Genomic DNA, 23,575 nt, shown 5'->3' with positions numbered 1-23,575 from the left:
ATCTGGAAGGCATTGAAGTCTCAGTTCCTAGAGGTGTTCAAGTTCTAAGATAAGGTACAAATGGACAATATAAATCGATGTACTTTATTGGAGGAAATGATCTCGGCAATCTCTCCCAGTCTTAGTATTCTACTTATGCATGTATCCATTCACAAAATGGTTAGTGCCTATTATGTGACAAACACCATACCATTTTTGGTGTAAAGCATTAGCATGTTTTTGGCTCCTCCTCCCAATTTCAATCTAATGGGAAACAAGAAAATGAGTGCTACAGAGTTCCCATTGTGGCTCAGTGGGCTAAGAATCTGACAGGTATCCATTAAGGACATAGGTTTGATTGCTGGCCTCAGTGGATTAAAGGATCTGGCATTGTGGCAAGCTCTGGCAAAGACTGCAGATGTGTGTGGCTCAGATCTGGTGTTTCTGTGGCTGCGGCATAAGCCAGCAGCTGCTGCACCGATTCAATCCCTAGCCTGGGAACTTCCATATGCCACAGGCACAGCCCTAAAAAGAAAAAAAAAAAAAGAAAGTAATAATAAAAAGAGTGCTATGAAAGAATGAAAAACCATACTAGAGAATGGAAAATTTTCCAGAGAAAGAATATTCAATAACAGCTTTACATACTTAGGTAGTTCAATGTGCCAGGCACTTATTATGTTTACACACCGAGTCATTTCATTCTCATAATTTATGAAGTGGATTCTATTACTATCACCTTACTTTACTCAGGAAGACACTGTGTGACCCAGAAGTTAAGTGACTTACCCTAAATGATTCAAGTATTTAATATCAGGTGGTCTGTCTCCAAAGCTGGATCTCTTAACCACTAAGTACCACTGTCCAAATTAAGACTTGAAGGATGAGTAGTCATAAAAAGCTATTTGGACATATGTGTGCATAGCAGGGAAAGGGAGGGAGACAGAAGGAAGAATAAAGATTTGAAAGGGAAAGGAAATAACTTGTTCATTCTTTCTGAGAAGTGAGAATAACAAGGAAGCATTTAATAAATTTAAAGTACCTTTTGAGTTATTTCCCAGACTAAAATTCCTGATAATAGCAAAAAGAAAAGAAAGCAGGTTTCTTTTCCATTTTATTTCTTTCATTTTCCATATCCTCACCCAAACATCCACCTTCCTTCCATGTACACAACCATACACAAACATAAACTCATATAGCACAGGAGTTAATTTGGAAAACTAAAGAGGTATATAACGCCTTTTTAAAATCACATCTCCATAGAGCTAAGGTCAGTTCTTCCTCCCTTCTATGTACCTAGGAAAATTAATTTAGCAAAGCTAAATTAGAAAAGGTAAAGACTCCATCTATCAGCTTACTCATTCCAGATTTGTATAGCACTTAGGAATGTGAGAGGGCTTGCCTGAGGGCCCAGCCTGATGGTGGTGATGGAACACTGGGTAAAGCCTGCACAGCCCACAAGTTCTCCAGCTGCTGAAACCGCATATTTGAAAATGATTGAGTTACTCCAGCAATTATGAAATTGGATACCACTCAGGCCTGCAAGACTCTTTATTAGACACAGTGATTTAGAGTTTATAAGACCATAAATCCCATCTGTAATGAAGTACTCCAGTCCTAGATAGGTTGTCCCTCTTTGGAAATGGAGCAAATGTCCAGAGGGCTGGTCTGATGACCAAGGTCCTGGAAGGTAGAAATGAGCATAATAAGTCTACTGACCCACAGAGCACAGGTGCTTCATACTATGTAAAGTTCCTTTTCATATCCTTACTTTATTCTCACTTGAAGGAGGAAGATTTTTAAATCCTCATTCAATTAAGGAACTGAGTCTCTGAGATAAAGTGACTATCCTGGATCAAACAACATTCAAAGCTGGATAACATGTTTATGCTTTTTCTTACCATAACCCTCAGGGTCATGGCAGAAATTAGCAAATCTTGCTCTGCAAGGTGGTAAGTCAGTTACAGACATGACAACACTATATAACCTCTATATAATAAAAGCAGCATACATCAATAAGCCTTTTCTTTATTTCTAAGTCAGGGCTGTCTAGGGGTCTGGTGATCTAGACTGGGCATAAGGGGATTCTGCCTTCTGTGCTTCATCCTCCTCCTGGGAACAGTAGGTTAGTCTGGGCATGTTCTTTTCACTGTATGCAAGATAACACAAGTCATCTTGAGGCTGAGCCTCAGAGCAGCACTATCATTTTCACCTTGTACTACTGGCTGAGAGAAGTTAGACAGATCCATAGTCAGAAAGGAGTGAAGTATATCTCATAGATAGTGGAAAGGTAGTACTGACTTATACAGAAAATAACATGGACAGCAATGAAGAATTTGGACAATCTACCACAGAGGATAGATGACTGTGGATCATGAGGAGAGAAAGTTGAAAATGTATCTCTCTTACCACTGACAGCAAGTCTGAAGCACACTGAGGCTCAAGAGAGTTGGACAGGGACCTCACATAGTACCGTATATATTTTAAGATTTTAACGTTTGTTTGAAGTAGGGATATGACGTGGTCAAACTTACATGTTCAAAAGATTAGAGCAAGAGAAACCAATTAGGATGCACGGGATAACTGGTAAGAGATTACAGATGTAACAAGTGGCAGTAGAGATGCGGGCAAAGTCTTGACTCTCAAAACTGCATCTTGGAGTTGAAAGGGCCTAGAAACTGACTGAAGTGAGAGAAGCGAGCACTGAGGGAGATGGTGCTGCATGCTGTGAACGAAATGCAAACTTCTGGCCTCAGCAACTCGGGAGATACAAGTAGAGAAAAGAGGAAGAGACCCATACTTTGCTCTATTTGCCAACGGTACCAGTCCAAAAATGAACTGTCAGAGTCTCTGCTTCTTTGGAGCTAGGCACTGCCTGTGGCCCCAGATTCAAGGGAACTTTCCTTTCCTTCCAGGCATCATCACTACTGGCACTTTTTAAAATTTTTTTTAGGATTTTATAGTGGAAAATGTCAAATATATTACAAAAGTAGAAACCCGTACACTCTTAACTTACACAATTATCAAACTCATGGCCGATTCTACTTTATACATGCCTACAACCATCCTCCACTAAAATTGCTTTAAAGGGAACTCCTGGCATGATATTTAAGAATATTTTAAAAGGCATCTCTAATAAAAGAAAAACTTAAATACTACATTAGACCTAAAAGAAAATAATAATAAAAAAAATTGAACAACATCAGGTAAGTCAATACCCAAAGGTCCCTGACAGGTTCATATTTTTAATAGCTTGTTTAAATTACTATCCATATAAAGTTCATATGTAGACGTCTCTTAAAGTTCTTACAGTCCATAACAGTCCCTACATATTTTTCCATGCAACTTATTTGTTGAAAAAAAAAAAAATTTGTTCTATAGCATTTTCTACAATCTGAATAGTTGCTTAGTGTGTTCTGTAATGTATATCATTTCTCTATGTTTTGTATATCACACAAATTAGTAGTTTTATAAAGATTGATCAGGTCTAAGTTTGATTTTTTTTGGCAAGATGGGAAAGGAGCATTTTGATAAAGTACCATGAAAACATCAGTGCAGGTGGAAAGAGAATGCATTCAATTCAGCTGTTTTTCACCTTTTTTCCTCCCTAGATTGTATCCCTGGAAAAATCATTAACCCATCCCACATTTCAGTTATCAAAGTGGGAAAATGGAAAGAATAATGTAAATTACTGATATGAGATTAATAATGCAATGGTTCTTATTTTGGTTTGTACATCAAAATCACTTGATTTGTTTTGAAGTTCAAACGCCTAAGCCTTACATTAAATAACCTGAATCAGAATTTCTGGGATGGGACCAAGATGTCCATATTTTTGAAAATCCTCAGGGAGCCCTTAGGTTGAGATCTACATACTAGACAATAAGCATCCCCTAAGCAGGGACTGTGTCTTGCTGACCAGGTTCTAGCTTATATTTAGCCCTCAACAAATATATTCAAGTAATAGCATGATGAAATAGGGATGGATGTATAGCTGGTAGGATGGATAACTAGAAAGATGAATGAATTTTAAAGTTTGATGACCCTTAATTAGTGATAGAGTGATTTTTTTTTGGTTTTTTTTTTTTTTAGGGCCACTCCCACGGCATATGGAGGTTCCCAGGCTAGGGGTCTAATGTCTAATTGGAGCTGTTGCTGCCAGCCTATGCCAGAGCTACAGCAAATGCCAGATCTGAGCCACATCTATAACCCAGACCACAGCCTGCAGCAACACCGGATCCTTAACCCACCGAGCGAGGGCAAGGATCGAACTTGCAACCTCACAGTTCCTAGTCAGATTTGTTAACCACTGAGCTACGATGGGAACTTGTCTGATAGAGTGATTTTTAACTTCAAGATAAAAATTATATAGGACTACCCTATACAACACAGCTTACATCATAACTACTCGGCACTGTCTCTGCAGTGGATCTGGTTTGATCCTTGGTCGGGGAACTTCCCTATGCTGCAGACGCGGCCGTGTGTTTGAAGGAAAAAATAAAAATGAGTTCCCGTTATGGCTCAGTGGGTTAGGAGCCTGAACAGTATCCATAAGGATGTGGGTTCGATTCCTGGCCTCGCTCAGTGGGTTAAAGGATCTGGCATTGCTGTGAGCTACAGTATAGGTCACAGGCACAGGTTGGATCTGGCATTGCTGTGAGCTACAGTATAGGTCACAGGCACAAGTTGGATCTGGCATTTCTGTGGCTGTGGGGTAGACCAGCAGCTGCAGCTCTGATTCAACCCCTAGCCCAGGAACTTCCATATGTCATGGGTGTGACTATAAAAAGAAAAAAAAAAGTTATCTAATATTTAACTGAAAAAAATCAATTAAAACATTTGTAATTTGGGCCAATATGACAAGCACTCTACATATAAATTCCAGAGTTTCTTTAATAAACTTAAATTCAAGCTATTAATTAGAAGTGTTTTCAATAAAATGGGACTTGGGAGTTAGCATAAGGAATACCAAAATATCTGAGTAGCTATCTTGGGAATGAATGGGATTTGTGAAGGTAATCAAGAATGTTTTCATGTCAGAAAATTTTTTGTGTGGATAGTAATCAAACAAATTCCATTTTTCTGGATATGGTAAATATTCAGGACTAAGCACAGCTGAAGAATCTCACCACACATATAAACACATTCTTGAAATGTCATGAAATTTAGGTTGAGGAAAGGATATTTTGAAAAAAATTTCCATGTCTTACCCTGTGCACAAATAGTACCACGTTCCCTAAAAGTCAGATAAGCAAGTGTCTCGTCTTAATCTAATCATCTGTGGTAACCACAAGGATTATTAATAAAAAAGAATTGACTATAAAAGCCAAGAATTACTGAACTGAAATGAGTGTGAGTGTATGTGTGTTCAGGGCTCTAACGGCTATTAAGTTTTGCACAGTTCTATTGTGTCTCCAGTTATTTGTCTTAGGATCTGCCTCTTCGTGTTCCCACACTGCAAATGTTAGCCTTTGCTATTGCTTTTATTTGATTTTGACATTTAATTGGTGAAGACTGTAAGCATCGATCTTTCTACCTCCCAGACTACCTGCTCTGTTTACCTAAGAAGGTTTTTGTAACAATACAATATGAAACAATATGTGAAACACATTATCGTTCAATAAAAGCTTACAGATAGGAAAACTTATGAATATGACCATCCATTATCATCATCATCACAACAGCCTCAGAACTGGGGACTGGTGATGAGGGTTAGAGCAACTCCTTTTTGTGAGGGGACCAGTGGCAGTCATGCCTCCATTAGATGATGATTCTCCCTCTCACATATGGAGAGGAACCAGGCTAAGTATTTTACAAATCCCCAAAGAAACACCTGGATGTTTGCCATGGTGGACAGGCAACACAATTACTGAGGGTAGGAAATAAAGGTTAGAAGGAAACAATGAAAGTACTGCCTTCTCTATGAGCTTCTCTACAGCTAACCAGCTCAAGATAGAAGAACTCTTTGATCTCTATGTCTCTGTATATTTCTCTCTCTGATCTGAATGTCTCCCTCTCTCCCCTAGACCTCCAACTCTGGTCCATGTCAACCAAGAGGGGAGAAAGCCCACCGTAAAGTATAAGGGGTGGTCACTTAACCCTAATGATGTGGGGTTACCGGGCAAGCGCAGACTCCCCCCCCCCCAGGTGCACTTGGTAATCAAGGTGGATGTACCTCAGTGGAACATTTTATTACCACTTTTTCTTTCCATACTATGAGCTTAATTCTTCTTTCTCTGTGGGTTTTCCTCTGTGATATTTTAATCATTATTATAAAAGATCCCCAGCTACCTGAGCCACTATTTCTTCTGCCTCTAATTATTAGAAGTGTGATCTTTGGCAACTCAACTTCTCTGAACATTTGTTTTCTTCATTTTAATACAGACACGATTTCTGTCCTACAAGAATCTTGGTGACTTAATTAGAAAATATTTGAACATGATGTATAAGTTGAACAAGACAATCAAATAATGAGGTATAATTATTGTAATTTGGTGTCTGACCCAATTTTTCATTCAAGTTTCAAAATCTATCATACTTGGGAAAATATTTGAATACAGGACTAAGATTCCTTTGCCTGGGGGTTTTTTCTTACGTACCCACTATGAATGTTTGGTAAGGGCTGCCTTCAGTACCCATTGGGAAGGATTTTAAGTTCCTTTCTAGGCTCTGCAGGGGAAGAATTCTATGATAAGTAAGCAGTATCTTCCATGGGCATGTGAGATAGAAGTGTCAAGCAAGGGTATTTGCTAGCTCCATATAATGCTCTAAAACAGTATCATAGAATGGAGGTACATAAATAAAATTCACTCCAGACATGTTTCATAGGACCTAAGCCCACATTTAAAAGTTGGAAAGTTTTTCAGATGTTTGTATTTTCTTGAAATGTGGAAGATCCAATGAAACTATTGCCACACACTCCAACACTTTCCCCATGGCAATAAGCAAAAGTAAGTAGTGTTTCCATTTCTCCTTTTAGATAAAACATGAGCTCTCCTTTTTTACCTAGGCCCTACCACTCCGTATTGCCTGAATCCAGTCTGTTTCTCTCACTCACTTTATTTTCTAAAGTTTCACAGACATTATTAGTTCTGATTGCTGGCTTAGAGTTTTTCAGGTTTTTTTTATTTTTGTTTTTTGAAGAGATTAGTGTGTCAAATTTCTCTTCAAAAATCAAGCAACCACTATTTGAGGACCACATGTTAAGAGATTTGAACTCTGAAGACTAAAAGTATTAGCTGTTCCAAAATACTGTATTGTACAGGTTTTCTCATTTCAAACCCAGCACTGTAGGTCCAGAAAATGTCAATGCCATTATGCATTGATCAAGCCTTTTAGCAAAAGGCTTCATTAAATGAATCATCGTCAACAGAGAAAAGCCAACTCTAGAGCTAGAAAAAAAAGTCACGCCTCTCTCTTCTTCCCTGTAATCTCTCAGAGCTGTCAGGACCTGGCCAAAAGCAAAGCACAAGCAATATAAAATGAAGTGAGTAATTCACCATTTGTTAAGGGAACATAAATTAGTACCTTGTTATGACGTCACTTTTTATTTTTTAAGCTAAAAATCTCCACAGATAAGTTTAATGTGGAAAAGTACATTTGTTTTCCTTTAATAGGACATGCTTATCCCCACCCCACCCCCACACACAACATGCTCATACATCCCCTCTCAGATCTCCTCTAATTGAACAAAGTGGACTTAATTTGAATTAAACTGTCAAAAATACTCCACTTAAATTGATGTATCTACCTTCCCAGCTAAAATGGATTCATTTCTGTGCAATACACAAGAGGTGTTGATGGACTGTGTTTTGTGAACTAGAAACATTTTGCATTTTGTCATGTAACTCAGGTATGAAAAGCAAAAGACATGTGGCAAGAGAGCAGGTCATTGAAGGAATAAGAAACACAAAGGGCAGGTGAGGGGCATAAGCTTGAGGAACTGGTTGTGTTTTTATTAAAAAGAAAATAATCACTCTCTTTGCATTTTTGGAGGCAGAGTCATTTTTCAAATTCGATGTGTTAAGCCCATCTTAAGTCTGATGCAGTTCACCTTCAAAATCCTCCACACTAGGCATTTTAATGATGTCTTCTATTTACCAGCATATGACTTTCAACATGAAAACAGCATTAACATTTTTTTTAAAAAAGCTGTATTTTTAACATTGTGAACTTACTATCAAATAGTGATTTAAAAAATATATATATCAAGAAGTCTTTGTGGACTTAACAGTAGATTGTCAGTTCTATGTTCACCCACTAGGGAATTACAAAAAATAAATTCAAGTGTAATAACTAGTTCTACTTTCAGGGATATTATAATTTAATTAGAGGACATAAAACAATTACTATCATATTTGAGTCAGAAAATAATTTAGCACTTAAGCCTAAGGTTGTGGTTGTGGGCTATAAATGATGAAGAAAACAGAAAAAGGAAATCAATGTGAATTTTTATAAATCAAGAAGCTTCATCAGTGAGGTTCAGTTGTGGGAGATGGAAAATAATGCTTCATGCTTGTTGGGGAAACTGGAGCACTGCTCAACAGTTTTGGCAGTTTTGACCAATGCAATGCCGTAGATATTAAAAGAAAATTAAATAGGAAGCAAAACACCTGTTTATAAATCACTCCATGAACATTTGAATTGCTTTTTGTAGGTCTCTGGAAAACATGGGAGTAAAAGAATACAACTTACGACATGAAATTAAAACTGGCCTCCAACCTCCCTATTTCACATCTATATATTAGAATCCATGTATTCAGACACGATTGCAAATAAGGAAGTTTAGAAGAGTAGTCACCTAGCTTGTTACTCAGCCAGCTGCATGGATGAGACACAGATCTGGCTCCTTGGTTAATTCAAAGGCAACACAGGAGAAAAAAAAAAAAATACAACAGGGCTCAGACCTGTACAGCCCAGCTGAGTTGCCCACTGCAAGAAGACGAGAGTAAGATTCTATCAATCGACACTAATTTTTATCAGTGTCTCTGCCTCCTTGTAAAAGGTAGTTCTTTAGATTAGCAAAGAACTCCTCTATCCCACAGGGAGGATAAAAGAAAGCAGGTGCTCAAAGGAGTTAAAAGCATGATAGATCCCCTACTTTACGAGCCAAAGATAAAACTTGAGATCAATAGCAAATACATTTCCCACAGTTGGGAAAGGGAATTGTCCCATATACCTACAATGGTTCTAAGGGAGTCTAGAAACAACTGACTTATGACTGTGAACTTCAATTTCCCCTCACCATCACACAGTACTTCCAAAAGTCTCTTTCAACTAAATATCCCATCTGTTATACATCAGAAATATCTTAACATATCTCAAAATACAAACATTTTGAGGGCTACATATAAAAATAGTAGCTAATTTAGAGAGAAAGTAGATATGAGACTAAAAAAGATTGTAACTTAAGAGAAAAAGGCTTAAAAAAACCTAGTGATATAAATGCTGGAGGGAAAGATTATCACGGTCTTCAAATATCTACATCATTATCATGGTAAAAAAAATCATGCAAATTCTTATGATCCAAATAATAAAAGTAAATGTAATCAAACATACTTCCCCAATCAAAGAGGAAGCACTGACTCTTTAATAACTTAACAGGGATTCTGTATAGAGGTTAGGCAACCATCTAACCTGAAATTCTCCGATTCTGTAAACCTAAGGCTATCCCACATGCTTTTAAACCATCTCTAACCTTTAGCTCCAGGAATAGTCTTCAAATGTTAATCTATTTCCTTTGAATGCATAAGATGCATAATATTTTTTTCACCGTTTTCTTTCCACTGTACAGCATGGTGGCCCAGTTACACATACATGTATACATTCCTTTTTCTCACATTCTCATGCTCCATCATAATTTACTACACATAGCTCCCAGTGCTACAAAGCAGGATCTCATTGCTAATCCATTCCAAAGGCAATAGTTGGCATCTATTAACCCCAAGTTCCCAATTCATCCACTCCCTCCCCTTCAGCAAACACAAGTCTATTCTCTAAGTCCATGATCTTCTTTTCTGTGGAAAGGTTCCTTTGTGCCGTATATTAGATTCATAATATTCTTGATTGAAGGCATATGAGTCCACTTTTGGAACTTGAACACCCACTGAACTTGGTCGAGACTGGGCCACATTTAAGAGAAGCTAAAATTTCCTAACAGTGGATTCATTCAATATCATGACTTAAAACACCATCTTTATGCTAAAGAAACACAAATTAGTTGTCAGTCAAATCTCACCTTTGAATTCTAGATTTGTAACACTAATGGCCAAATAGAAATTTCCTGTTTGATGTGGTAAGTATCACAAACAGTATCTTTAGTTAGAAAAAAGTAAACGAAAGTGGTGTGCATGTTTAACCAGCCCTCTATCCACCCCCCACACACATACAAAAAGCCTTTCCTCCTCCAATATTCCCATTCTCAGTAAAAAGCTTCAAAATCCACTTGTTAGCTGAGATAAAACACCTTAGAAGTGAACATTAATACACTGCTTTTTTCTCACTTTCTACTTGCAAATATCTTCTGTTTCCTTCAAGTCTACCTCAAGATCTATTTCAACTTTATCTTCTTTCTATTCATTCTCTCAAGGCTGCCATTATAAACCCCCTATACAATTACTATTGTCTCTAACTGGTCTCCCTCCTTCCACTTATGGGTCTTCCTGGTCCACTTTCCACACCAGTCAGTAGAGGAAGGAGGTGGCAAAGATGATGAAATGCTTGAGACCATTGTGTTTACTAAACAAAATATTTTTCAATCATGAAACATTATCTGCATTTTGATGACCTGGATAGTGTTTACTGTAGTGGGAATCACTAAAAAACACTAAATTTTCACTCAAAAAAATCCTTATTTCTAGAATTTGGTATGAAGAGTGGCAGATTCAAACTCGGATGAAGTAAGAATTTCTCTTTATCCCAGTGAGTCTAAATATTCTTTACTCTTTTCTTTCCATGCTCTTTTAGAAACTTTAGGTTTGAAAGACCATAAAGATCAAAAAAAAAAATTCACTTATTCATGATACACAAGCTTTCTGACTTATATTCCAGGTTCTGGGAGAGCAAGCAGTAATACAGGCATTAGCAAATCAGACTTTTTCTGCTTTCACATGGATTACCGGGTTGTGGAAAATAAAAGTTATTAAAACTTTACTCAACTGCTTCAAACCATATTAAGAGCCAGGCAAAGAAAGATAAGCTGAAGTTCGTACAAGAATGAAGGTAATCACCAGATGAAAGTTTTGTTTTTGTTTTTCACACAGTATCTTTAGTTTCTAGTAAAATTATTCCAATTAATACCCTGGACTATTGCCATTTAGATGAGCAACTTCTGCACCACTTTCTCTCCTACCACCTCTCTACTTAGAAGTAGACTTTATTGGAGTTCCTGTAATGGCTCTGTGGTTAACAAATCCAACTAGGAACCATAAGGTTGTAGGTTCGATCCCTGGCCTCCCTCAGTGGGTTAAGGATCCGGCATTGCCATGAGCTGTGATGTAGGTTGCAGACGCGGCTCTGATCCCACGTTGCTACGGCTCTGGCGTAGGCCAGCAGCTACAGCTCCGATTAGACCCCTAGCCTGGGAACCTCCATATGCCATGGGTACAGCCCTAGAAAAGACCAAAAAAAAAAAAAAAAGTAGACCTCATTTAAGCAAAAATGATGGTTTTAGAAATAGGAGTATAGGAGCGACACTGAAAGGAAAGAGATATCAGAAAAACATTTGAGTAGTATGCCTCATGAGATTTTACATGCTATTCTTTTTTTTTTAATTGTACTTTCAATATGAAGTAGAAATAAATATCCTACATTTTGTTCCTATTTTTCTTAAGCACAGGGAAAGAAATCATCTTTGAGATGGCAAGGAACTTAGCAAAGTCTCATACATAGACGAACTGGCATGTCTAAGCTCCAAGTCCAAGTTCATCCCCTCCCGCCCAAATCCATGCATCTATTAGTTGCACCATACAGCATTTGCATCTTCCATGAATTACGCTATGTCTGGGTTCTATATGGAAAAAAGCTAATAGGACCTTGGAAATAAACCAGAGATTTTTAAAGAGATCCCAGAGGCTTCCGGACCAAGGTCCTTTTCTGGTATCTGCCAGTTGAGCTGTCTCGCAAACTTTTCCTTTCAGAGTCCTCTGGGATTTTTCATAATTATGCACTGTTTTTCTCCAGCTTCCTCTCTTCAATTCCCTTGCCCCTTTGGCCCCTCTCAAATGGGAATTAATCTAGCCTTGAACAGGCTGTCACTAAGTAAAGATTTTACTGTGATTATTGCTTGGGAGAAAGATGGTGCCTTTCCTCCCCCCTTCTCCAAATGCCTTATTTGCAGACTAGAAATCATGGGGCATGTGTCCAATTGATACATTTCCCTTCAAATAGCAGATCCAACGCTCAAGTGGGATGCAAATTTAATTATTCCACATGTACAGAACAGAAACAGAATCTCATTGTTAAATTTGTTCTCCTATGTCGGAAAGATTAAAAACAAAAGATGTTGAAGTGGTTTGTGTGAGCGGAATATATTTTGGTTCATAAAAATGAGAGGCAATGAAATAAGGTTAGTAAAGGGCTTATTTCTACCACATGGATTTATTATTTCTAAATGTTTCTTCTCTCAGAAATCTTTGCTCCTCACCTGGGAACCCCAAAAGAGACCTTAATCCCTTTCTCTGTGGTGATTTCTCCAAATCTCCTTCAAACACCTTATCCTCCAGCCAAGCCTGTCTATTTACTTTCTTAAAATAATTTGGAATAAAATGGAGGTACAATTAACTAAAACATAACTATGAGTCTAGTGACTAGGAGCCTCTGTAGCTGGCTACTTAGAATCTAATCTTGGCTTTATGGCTTAAGGTTTATATAAGCTTGAGCAAGTTACTTGACTTCTTTATGCTATGTCTCTTGCTCCATAAAATGGGGACAATGATGCTAGCCATTTCCTATGGAAAAAAAAAAATGAGTCAATACAACAATTGTGCCTATAACAATGCCCAGAACTGGTAAGCACTCAGCGAATTATAGTTATTTTCAGAATACATCTTACACTTACTTCCTTTTCCTCTTCAGCACATACTTCAAAGCTCAACTTGAAGTTGAGTTACGTCACAAATCCATTCCTCCACCCAATGGTTCTCATCTTTAAAATTCCCATAAAACATTAAAGTCTTCCTACCCAAATCCCCTGGAACAAAGAAAGGTGATGAGGATAAAACACTTGCTGGTCACTCAAATGATTAGGATAAGCAGTGTTTAAATTACAACCCTCAAGGTCTGACTCTATACCCAGACCCTGGGCCAAGATTATGTCATTTAATCTTTGCAACATTGTTGGAGGGAGGTTTCACTATTTTCATCATATAGATAAGGACATGGAAAGTCCAAATCTGAGACCTCTGATAAGCTTGCATAAGCACACAAAGGCAGCAAGAAGCAGCCTGAGCATTTGATGGCATGTACCTCTGTCTGGCCAACTACAAAGTGCTTATTTGTAACTGTTCAGAAATACTATCCTATCAACCCTCAGGCTGGAGAAAGGATGGCCTATGAAGCACTTCTATGTCAAATTTGAGTTTTCCAAGTTATTGGATTTCTTACAGGCACATTTTTTTCTGTTAATGAGAAATGCTACAGAACTAAAACTTTGTTAAGAGTTCCCCTGATAAGTCCTAAATTGAGATGGAGGAAGTGAGAGTAACATTCTCCTTCATTCACTCACCTCATCTAGCAATATCTATATACCTGAGAGAAGGACTGCTTTCTTACTTGTTCAAGATCTTCCTCTTTCAGCAGCTATGGTTTTTTTGAGCCTCATTATTGGGTCACCCCTCCTTTTCTTCTCTCCTCAAGCCAAGAGGACTTTTTAAAATTCTCTGTATGTTCACTCTTCTTTATCTTTAAAGTTTCTTTGGCCAAGTTTCCACAGTTCTCATCTCACTGCAAAATTCTTGCCTAACCAAATCTCATCCTAGCCAGCCCTTCCTCTGGGAAGACTTTCTCCTTGGTCACTCCATGGATCAAACTGCATTGCATGTACCCATTTATTTCTCATTAACTCCTCAGAAGCCTGTACTCTCCATGAGAGTAATGGCGTTTTCTAATTTATATACAGTTCCCCAAACACAGCATCTGCTTACACGGAATTAAGAAAGAGAAGGAGGAGTTGAGAGAGGAGAGGTAATGAAGGAAATGGAGAAGAGAAAGAAAAGAACTGTAACACAGATTTCTGACTCCTGGTCTGGAACACAAATTTTTCTCAATAAAACACCTCCAGAAACTCTCAACACTAAAGAAAACTGGAGAGAAAATCTTTTACAGGTTATCAGAGCCTTATTGGTGTTTGAAAAATCCCTCAAGCTTTTAAGCAGCAGTTAACTTTAATTCCTCCTCCCACCTACACCATCCTCCCTCCCCCAAACAGCATATAAAGAAAAATAATTTAAGACTGAGATTACCTGAAGAGAGGGGCCAAGTGACGTAAAAAGAAGACTCTTCCAGTAATGTGGAGACAGACTTCACCCCTCTCCCTTCCCTTTTTTATAGCTAATGACTTGCCCTGTGTCCGGGCCCAGTGCTTCTTAAACCTTAGTATGCATAAAAACCACCTGGAGAGCTTCTTAAAACACCTCCCTAGCTCCCAATCTTCAAATTAGATTCTAACTCAGTAGGTCTGAAGTAGGACCATCATTTGTGTTTCTAAGAGCTTGCAGGTGATACTGATATGCCCACCTTGCAGAGGAACCTTCTAGTCTCTGGTCTTGTCTAGACAGTGGGTCACAGAGTCATCAGTGACTAGCAGGGTGACACTGAAATAATGGTAGCGTGAACTGTGGACTAATCTGAATGTTTATGATCCTTGAGAATTTTATTAATGTTTTGAGCCACTGGAGGTTTTGTGAATGCTATAAATGGGAGCTTAATTTCATATTTTTGAGAAAATAATGGAAACATGCATTAAGCATATTTATTTTCAAGAGATCTTGGCAGTACAAACACTGTCATTTGGTAGGACTAAACTAAAAGGTTTTACCACAAAGTAGAATTCAGGGTAAGCTGGGTTCCGCATCAAACAGCTTTGTGTTTGAATCCCATTTTTTAATCCATTCTAGCCATATCCTTACATTTTCTGTTTTTTCACATACAAAATTAACATAATTACATCTACCTCATACTATAGCATGTGATAAACAGTCTATAAATGTCTCTTACCAATGTAATAACCAGGGAAAACAACTTCACAAGATAAATATTACTATTCCTCTTTTATTGATGAATACACTGAAGTTTAGATAACTCATTTAGGGTCAGAAAGCCACTTAGTGTTAAAATCAGGATATATGCATGAGTCAGCCTGATTCCAAATCCTTTGCTCTTAAGCACTAGGCTATAGTGAATGGAATCTTTGGTGTTGAGTTGATGTGATTTTAGGGATACCTAAGAAACCTAAAAATAAATAGCTCTGTGTATGCAACCCTGCTATTCCTCAACCCAGAATGGGAATCCCAACCCCATACTTGCGCACAGCCTTTGGTATTATGAGGCTCTGTGACCTCCACCTCCTTACTGCTTCTGTAGGGCTCTTCTGTACCAGAACAAAGAAGGCAGCTGAAAATCATGTATCAATTATGGATAATCATGTCTCCATTTAGCACAGGCAAGTGATTCCTCATTGTCTCTGTCAAATAAAACCAGGCCTTTGCTCAAGCTGTTTCCTCCAGAAACCATAGCTTTGATTCCTCCACCCTGAGCACAGTTAGATTAACATTAATGATTTTTCTACTCAGATGCATCCCAGAGCATTGGACCCTGCCAAGCCATATTCCACTCAGAGTGATTCTTGCCCTGGCCTCTTGCTTGCAAAGTGGCCCTTTCTCAATTTGGAAGTAGCAGCTGTTTAACAGATGCTCACCCACTTAGATTTGGAATGGAGACCTTGAAAGATGTGGAGAGAGTCTGGTAGGCCAGGAAAGAGAGCAGGGCATTGCAGATATACTGAGATGAATTCTAGAAGTAGAGAGCATAGACCTGGCAGGGGAGAACTACCACAGGGCCTGATAGTTGACTTCAAGTGATGGAGACAGAGCATTTAAAACAATTTTAACTCTTTTTTTTTTCTCTTATCACAAGCTAAAAACTGCAAAAGATATAAAACCAAAAGTCTACATGTCCTAACTTCCTTTCTTCATTCCAAAGATCATCACTGTTTAGTGTCTGTGTATCCTAAAACTTGTATAAGAATCAAGGCATTTAAAATAAATATTTACTGCTTTGCAACCACAAATGAGATAACATGATATTCTGTGCATCATTTTAACATTTTTCTTGAAGTATAAGAAAAATGCGTGCATTTTAACTTTATACCTCTTTGTTTTATAAGCTGAATGCTCAGGTGCAGAAAACAGAACCCCAGAAGTTCCCGACTACACTGTGCTTTCATTTAATAAAATAACTTCATGATTTCTCCATTTCATTATATATAGATATACCATTTTTTGTCTTTTTCTTTTTCTTTTTTTTTTTTTTAGGGCTGCAGGTGCAGCATATGAAAGTTCCCAGGCCAGAGGTTGAATTGGAGTTATAGCCCTGGGCCTATACCACAGTCACAGCAACACCAGATCCTTAACCTACTGAGCAAGGCCAGGGATCAAACTCATGTCCTCATGTATACTGGTTGGTTTCATTACCACTGGGCCATGAAGGGAACCCCGAGATCTACCATCTTTTGATAGTTATGGAGTATTTTGCTATATGAAAGAGATTATTTATTTAATGAACTGGCTATTGATAGATATATCAGCTATTTCCAGTTTTGCTCTGTCAATACCACCAAGAACATTTGTCTAAGTATATCTTTGCACACTCCTGAGAAGTATTCTTTAGACAATATTATTGAAAGAGAACTGCAATAACAGAAAGTATACATATTTTAATAGTTTAGAATGTCTTAAAATTGCCCTGCAAGAGGGTTACACTAATCTATACTCCCACACTAGTACCAAATTTAGAAAAACGTATTTTTTAAAAGAATTACTTGCTGAATATATATCATTAGGAATATACCGATAAACAAAAAAAGTAAAAATTACCAGCTGTCTTATTACCTAGAGATAACTTATTTTTATACACATATGAAATATTTGTCTTAGATTCAAATGAGAAGAAAGGGGGTTGATCTGAAAAGGCATCATGAAGATACAGACCAGCCTGTTACAAGCTCAGCTAATGTTCTAAAAGAGCTGATCTCTTTCAGTTTAGCACCAAAACTTCCCCACAGCATGATTTTGGCAGCTCCTAAAGCCTCTTCTCCTCTCTATTTATTTAGGCTGACTACTTGAGGCCTGGGAGGAGAGGAGACCCAGGTAGCTGGCTAACTGGGCAGTGTGGCTTTTTATGCTTCTATTGAAGATGATGGATTGGTATTGTAGGATCTTTTCTTTGAAGTCTAGATTCTCTGATAGAACAAATAGATCCTTATACACTGTCACCGAGAGGCAGACTCCTTTCTTTCTCTCTCTGTGCATTTCTCACTGCTGACAATCATTGAGTAATATCTCTATTCCATGTATATGGGAAGAAAATGTTCAGAAAAGAGACTCCATGAGGAATGAGATGTCATTAAACATAGCATCAGATAAAGCAGAAACGTTCCTGCTGTATCCATCTCACTGTCCCTCGCTGCCGCTGCTTTTGGTTCTACCTGTGGCATCATATTTCTAAACAAACAACTCGAATGATTCTTCTTGGAGTATTTTCACTCTACTTGCTATCTTCAGCCTTAGGGTTCCTGGCAAAAAGAACCCAGTGCAACAGAGGTTTTCGGAGCTGAAGATTTTCAAATCTTAGAGGTGTCGGGATTCCCCCAAACCTCAGAAACTTTGGTGGACAGCGTTGAAAGAATTCCTTTTAGAGAACCAGCTCCTGCAGACATGTATTAGAATACCTCCCTACCATACTAAAACACACTTAGCCTGCGCTTAGATGACAAGTTAAATCTTAGATTTTCCTTCTCCCCCAGGATGTGCATTTATCTTATTTGCAGCCAAAATCTCAGAGCCTAAAGCAGTTTCTGGCACAAAAGCATTATCCTCTAAACAGCTAATTAAATCATGAAAGAATTAACCCAACTTTACCTCTCTACTAGACTATCCCAAAATCCATGCCTTCTCTTAATTTGCAAACATTACGAATTACCAAACCTATTCTAGTTCACCATTCTTTCTCACTCATTGAGTATTTGTCCACTGTTGTTGGCAGTATTTTAGTTATCCTGTGGTGCTTCCCAAAGCTTACAGAAAGAACTATTTAGGAACACCATGGTCTAGCCAGACTAGAAAGAGTAAATAGAGACTACAAATGACATTAAGAGGCCTATAGAGTTGGATTCAGCTGAAGATGCTGGAGGAAAAAGCAGGCAAGAAGTAGATGAAGGTATGAAGCAAACTTTGAGTGTGGACATGGTTAACACCTGGGTTGCCCAGCAGGTGTTAATGGGCAGGCAGAATGCAATGTCAGGAGGTGAGTTGATGATAAATGGAGATCCTGCTGAGACAATGATGAGACAGAAGTGAAAAGTTCCAGTGGGACCTAAAGTTCAGGAACAGGACTCCATTCTATTAGGTCCAGAAAGAGAAAGGTAGAGCCTTAGTCTGAGAGGAGACTTTGTATGCTTGGAACTCTTTCTTGACTGGGGCTCAAACACTGAGGATCAAGGCTTAGATGCTGTAAGCAAGACGGGGGGAGCAGGACTGGCCTTGCTCAGATGAATGTAGAACTCAGTTTCAGGAATGTGGATTTGGAGTGCAAGACTGAGTCCTAGGCTCCAAGCAAAGCTGTTGTTATAGCAAGAATGAATCCTCACCCAGTGGAAGGCATTAGAAAGTGAGCTCGAATAGCCTGCAAAGATCCTCTAGTTCTGTTTATGTAAAGAAAGACAGGACTTTACAAGGAATTTCATCTGTGGTCACTACTTCTGCTGCACCTCTCTACATTTTTCTTTCTCATTGTTCCCTTCTCAGGAAGCTCAGGTTACTGCAGCAAATACCATCGACTCAGTGACTTAAACAACAAACATTCATTTCTCACAGTTTCAGAGTCTGGAAGTCCAGGATAATTGTGCCATCATGGTCAGGCACTGGTGAGAGCCTTCTTCTTGGCTTATAGATTGCTACCTTCCCACTGTATCCTCAAATGGTAGAGAGAGCTCACTTTGGTGTCTTCATTTTCTTCTAAAGGCCCTAATCCCATCATAGAGGCTCTACCCTCATGACTTCATTTAAATATAATCACTTCCAAAAAGGCCCACCTCCAAATACTGTCTCTCTGGGGATTAGGGCTTCAACATATGGATTTCAGCAGGACAGAAACATTCAGTCCACAGCAGTCACACATAGTACAACCAGAATGAACCTGCTTTATTTTCTTAAATGTACCATAGATTTTGGAAATGCTGTTCCCTTTGCCTGGAATGCTTTTCCACACCCTATTTGTCTAACTCATGATCATACTTTAGGCCTCTGGCTAGAAAACGCTGTCTCTTGGAAGTCTTAATTATCTCTCCATTTTTCTGAGATACTCCTTTCTGTAGCCCCATAACTCACTCCCCTGCTCTTTCGTAACACTTATCCTCTGAGGAGGCAACATTCTCTTTCCCTCTCTCCCTAAATGGGATGCTAATTAATGGCAGAGGATGTGCCCACCTCAGTCATGACTGAATCCTGAACACCTTGCATTCAGTACATTTCTTCCTCCATGTAGTAAGTGTTCAGTATTTGTTCAACAGCTGAATACATACATTTAAAAAATGTCAGTTTGGGTTTACTCATTTTTAATAAAGTGCATTAAACGCCTCTCAACGACCCTGGCATTTCTATTATAAATTACAATGAACATTTCTCTTTATTTTAAACAAGGAATAATCCAAACTCTTAGGAGACCATAGCTGGTTTATACCTTGGGCCAGTCTTAAATCAGTACCTTAGTACAACATTTTAAGCAAAAGAAGTTTTGGACGGGAAGTGAGGTGACTTGAGTTTGCAAAACAGATCTATCCCTCAAATTCTGCGATTCGATAACTATAGTTTAAGATTTTTTTCTACCCAGTGAGCATCAAGTAGACTGTGAATATGAGCAATCTCACCAGCAATCCCTGAGCTCAGATCATCATGATCTCATAAGACAAGAAATGTTTATTCACCTGCCCAAGTGAGTATGGTGGCGCTTCTTGATTCCTATCTGTCAACTATGTTGACTGGACTGAATTTTGTGTAGTGACTCTTTTCCTCTGTCTCCCCTCTCTCTATGAAGAAGAGATCCTCTCTCTTTTTTTCCTCTCATTTCGCCTTTCTCTCTTTCACCTACCTACTCCAACTCTCAGCATCTCTACTGCATTATTAACTGGGACGTGTCCAATTAAAGGGCCCATGGACCTTCCTATTTCATGGTTGCTCACTAGCAGTCAGATTGGCAGGCCAAAGAGGAACTGCAGTTCCTCAGACACTGGCTGCATGAACTAACAGAAGAAGATGAGCAATGAAAAGGAAGTGTGAGAAATCAATAGACTCACACTGGCCCCACATGTCCACCTGCATCTTTATGCTCTAGGAGAATCACTAGGATGATTGTAGACATCATTACTACAGTATTTATTTTCATCCCTCTTGCCTATCAAATACCTGGCTACAATCAGGAGTCTATTGGAGTCTGGCATTTAAAGCTCTCTTAATTCACTCTGGGTCAGATTTCTAGTCTTTTCTCATGTTGTCTCACTAACAAGCCAGATGCTGCTTTTTTCTTTGACTGACTACAGGTCTAAAATATTGTGAGATGGTTGTATCATCGACGAGAAGGGAGGGGGCTTGGTCTTGATGATTTTTAAAGTTTCTTCTAATTCTGGGTCTCACAAATTCAATGGCTAAATGAATGCTTTGTCTGAGACTGAGAACTTGCTCTTGTCCTCATAAATATTTATTTATTCAAGAAATTTTGATTGCACATGTTGTGCCAGGTACTGGTTTATGCTCTTGGTTTTACTGATCATGGCCACCTTTCATGCTAATTTTAAACAGACTCTGCCTGGTGATTTGTGCCAGGCATCATACCTCCCTATAATAGCCACAGTCTCTGAACCCCCACAGTATGTACTTATCTGCATGTTTCTCAGAATATGATTCACAACTATCTGACTCAAGAGAAGCCACTAGAAAGTAGAAAGTAGTTAAGAAACTGACCCCTGGAGTCTGATCCTACCTTAGGCCACCTACCAACTGGTGAAACACTGAGCAAAGCATGTAACCATTTAGAACAATGCTTGGTAAAATCAGTCTTTAATAAACATTAACTGTCAGAATCACACAGAGATTGTGTGAAAATGCAGGTTCAGAGATGTTTACGTGATAGAATGAATGTCTGTTTGTTGCAAGGAAAATTCTTATTTATTGAAACTTGTACAATTACTGAATTTTATACCTTCTCTCCAGTTTCCTTGTGCTCCCTCCCATTCTCCTATCAAAGACTGGCTTCAAATCCCATTCTTTTTGAGAGTTCTGCACCCAATTTCCAATATGGGTGGGGACTCCCCCATACCGTCAAACAATTCTGGGACACCAACAGAAGTGTTCTATAATTAAACTCAATTCTGACACTCTCTGTTTGGACATGCATCATATTCCACAGCCTAAGGAATCGGTCCCACAGGAACACCTTCCACTTCAGTTGTCAATCCCAACTGAAGCACCTTACCTGTACTTCTGGGAAGTTGGCTATTAATCAGTTTCCTATGATCCCATTCTCTGGTTTGATTAATTCACTAGAGCAGCTCAAAGAACTAAGAGAACCAGATTCCTTACTAGATTACTGGTTTATTACACAGAATAAGCAAGGATGAGTCAACACCCAGATGAAAAGATACATAAGCCAAGGTCCTGAACAAAGGAGGTTCTGTCCTCATAGAGCTTGGGGCCCAAATCAGTGATACATGGAAATGTTGCTGCTCACTAACCTGGAATCTATCCTAACGTCCTCCTCCAGGATATTATAAAGGCCTCCTTACATGGACATGATTGATTAAATCACTGACTGCTGGTGTTTGATTCAAACCTCAGCCCCTTTACTCTCCCCAGAAATCAGGGGAGAGTGATTTCCACATTTCCATTCAAGTTGGGTTCCTCTGGCAACCAGCGCCAATCCTAAGGTGCTTTCCAAAAGCCACCTCTTTAACATTCACGTGTGTTGGAAAAGGGCATGTTATTTATTTATTTTTTTCTTGCTACTCTTCTGCCTTAATTTGTTGAGTCAGTAACTATAGAATCAAATGTTCTGTTTTCTGTGCGAACGGTGCTTTATACTATTCCCATTTAGTCTTTGGTCAACTTGGTAATTCTTAGTTTTATCTTAAAACTTGATTTTCTCAAAGAAGATTTATTTTTAAATATTATTTTCACATCCTCATACCAGCTACAGAGGAATTAAATTCACTTGGATTGTTACCGTGCTCCCAAATATCCTATAATTCTATTATGCTGTGTAAATTACAATTGCAATTTTTTTTTTTTTTTTTTTTTTTTTTTTTGTCTTTTTGCCATTTCTTGGGCCGCTCCCACAGCACATGGAGATTCCCAGGCTAGGGATCGAACCGGAGCTGCAGCCACCGGCCTACACCAGAGACACAGCAACGCAGGATCCAAGCCGCGCCTGCAAACCACACCACAGCCCACGGCAACGCCGGATCCCCAATCCACTGAGCAAGGCCAGGGATCAAACCCGCAACCCCATGGTTCCCAGGAAAAGGGCATGTTATAAATATCAGAATATTTATTTCATCTTTGTGGCTTTGAAGTAATTTCAGGAACTGAGGATGACAGTCTAAATACTATAACAAAAAATGCTTCCACTGTTCAGGAAAATCTAAGGGGGAGCTGTGATATAGGAACCATGGAAGAAGACCAAATATATATGAGAAATATTATTTTGTGCATTTGAAGAACCAAATATGTATCTCCTTTAAGTCACAACATTGCACCTGTCTTTTCTGAGATGTATCATCCAGGCAAGTTGCTTGAACTCTCTTACCCTCAATTTTTTTTGCACATACAAAAACAGAGGCAATATGTTCAGTGTCCCTGGTAATGATTAATAAGGCAAGGATTAAGTAACATAGAATACACAATAAAATTATAGCTACTGAAACCAAGCAGGACCTGGCAGGAACCTACCAGCCCCTCTATGTATGGAGGTTCCCAAGCTAGGGGTCGATTTGGAACTACAGCTGCCAGCCTATTCCACAGCCTTAGCAATGTGGGACCTAAGCCGCGTCTGTGACCCACACCATGGCTGACAGTAATGCTGGATCCTTAACCTACCGAGAGAGGCCAGGGATCGAACCTGTGTCCTCATGGATACTAGTTGGGTTTGTTACTGCTGAGCCATGATGGGAACTGCCCACTGAGCCATGATGGGAAAGCCCCATGTTTCTTGTTTGTAGAAAAACACTTTAGTCTCCTATGCCCTCCCTAAATTCTAAAGAACAGACTCAAGCAGTTACTAATTAGGGACACAAGGGAATACAGAAATAAAGGAAAAACAGTTAAACAAGAAAAGC

General features: G+C 38.8%; 1 long non-coding RNA gene across 1 annotated transcript; it reads right to left on the bottom strand.

Moving 5' to 3' along the window:
* Positions 1,512-14,591, bottom strand: LOC110257087. Its single transcript, XR_002339320.1, has 3 exons — positions 14,436-14,591; positions 13,034-13,165; positions 1,512-1,659 (listed from the first exon to the last, which is right to left on the bottom strand). It is a non-coding gene; the product is annotated as an uncharacterized LOC110257087 (long non-coding RNA).

This window comes from Sus scrofa, chromosome 1 (assembly GCF_000003025.6).
Source record: "Sus scrofa isolate TJ Tabasco breed Duroc chromosome 1, Sscrofa11.1, whole genome shotgun sequence".
Classification (NCBI taxonomy): Eukaryota; Metazoa; Chordata; class Mammalia; order Artiodactyla; family Suidae; genus Sus; species Sus scrofa.
The sequence above is the reverse complement of the archived record's forward strand: the minus strand, read 5'-3'. Positions and strand labels throughout refer to the sequence as shown.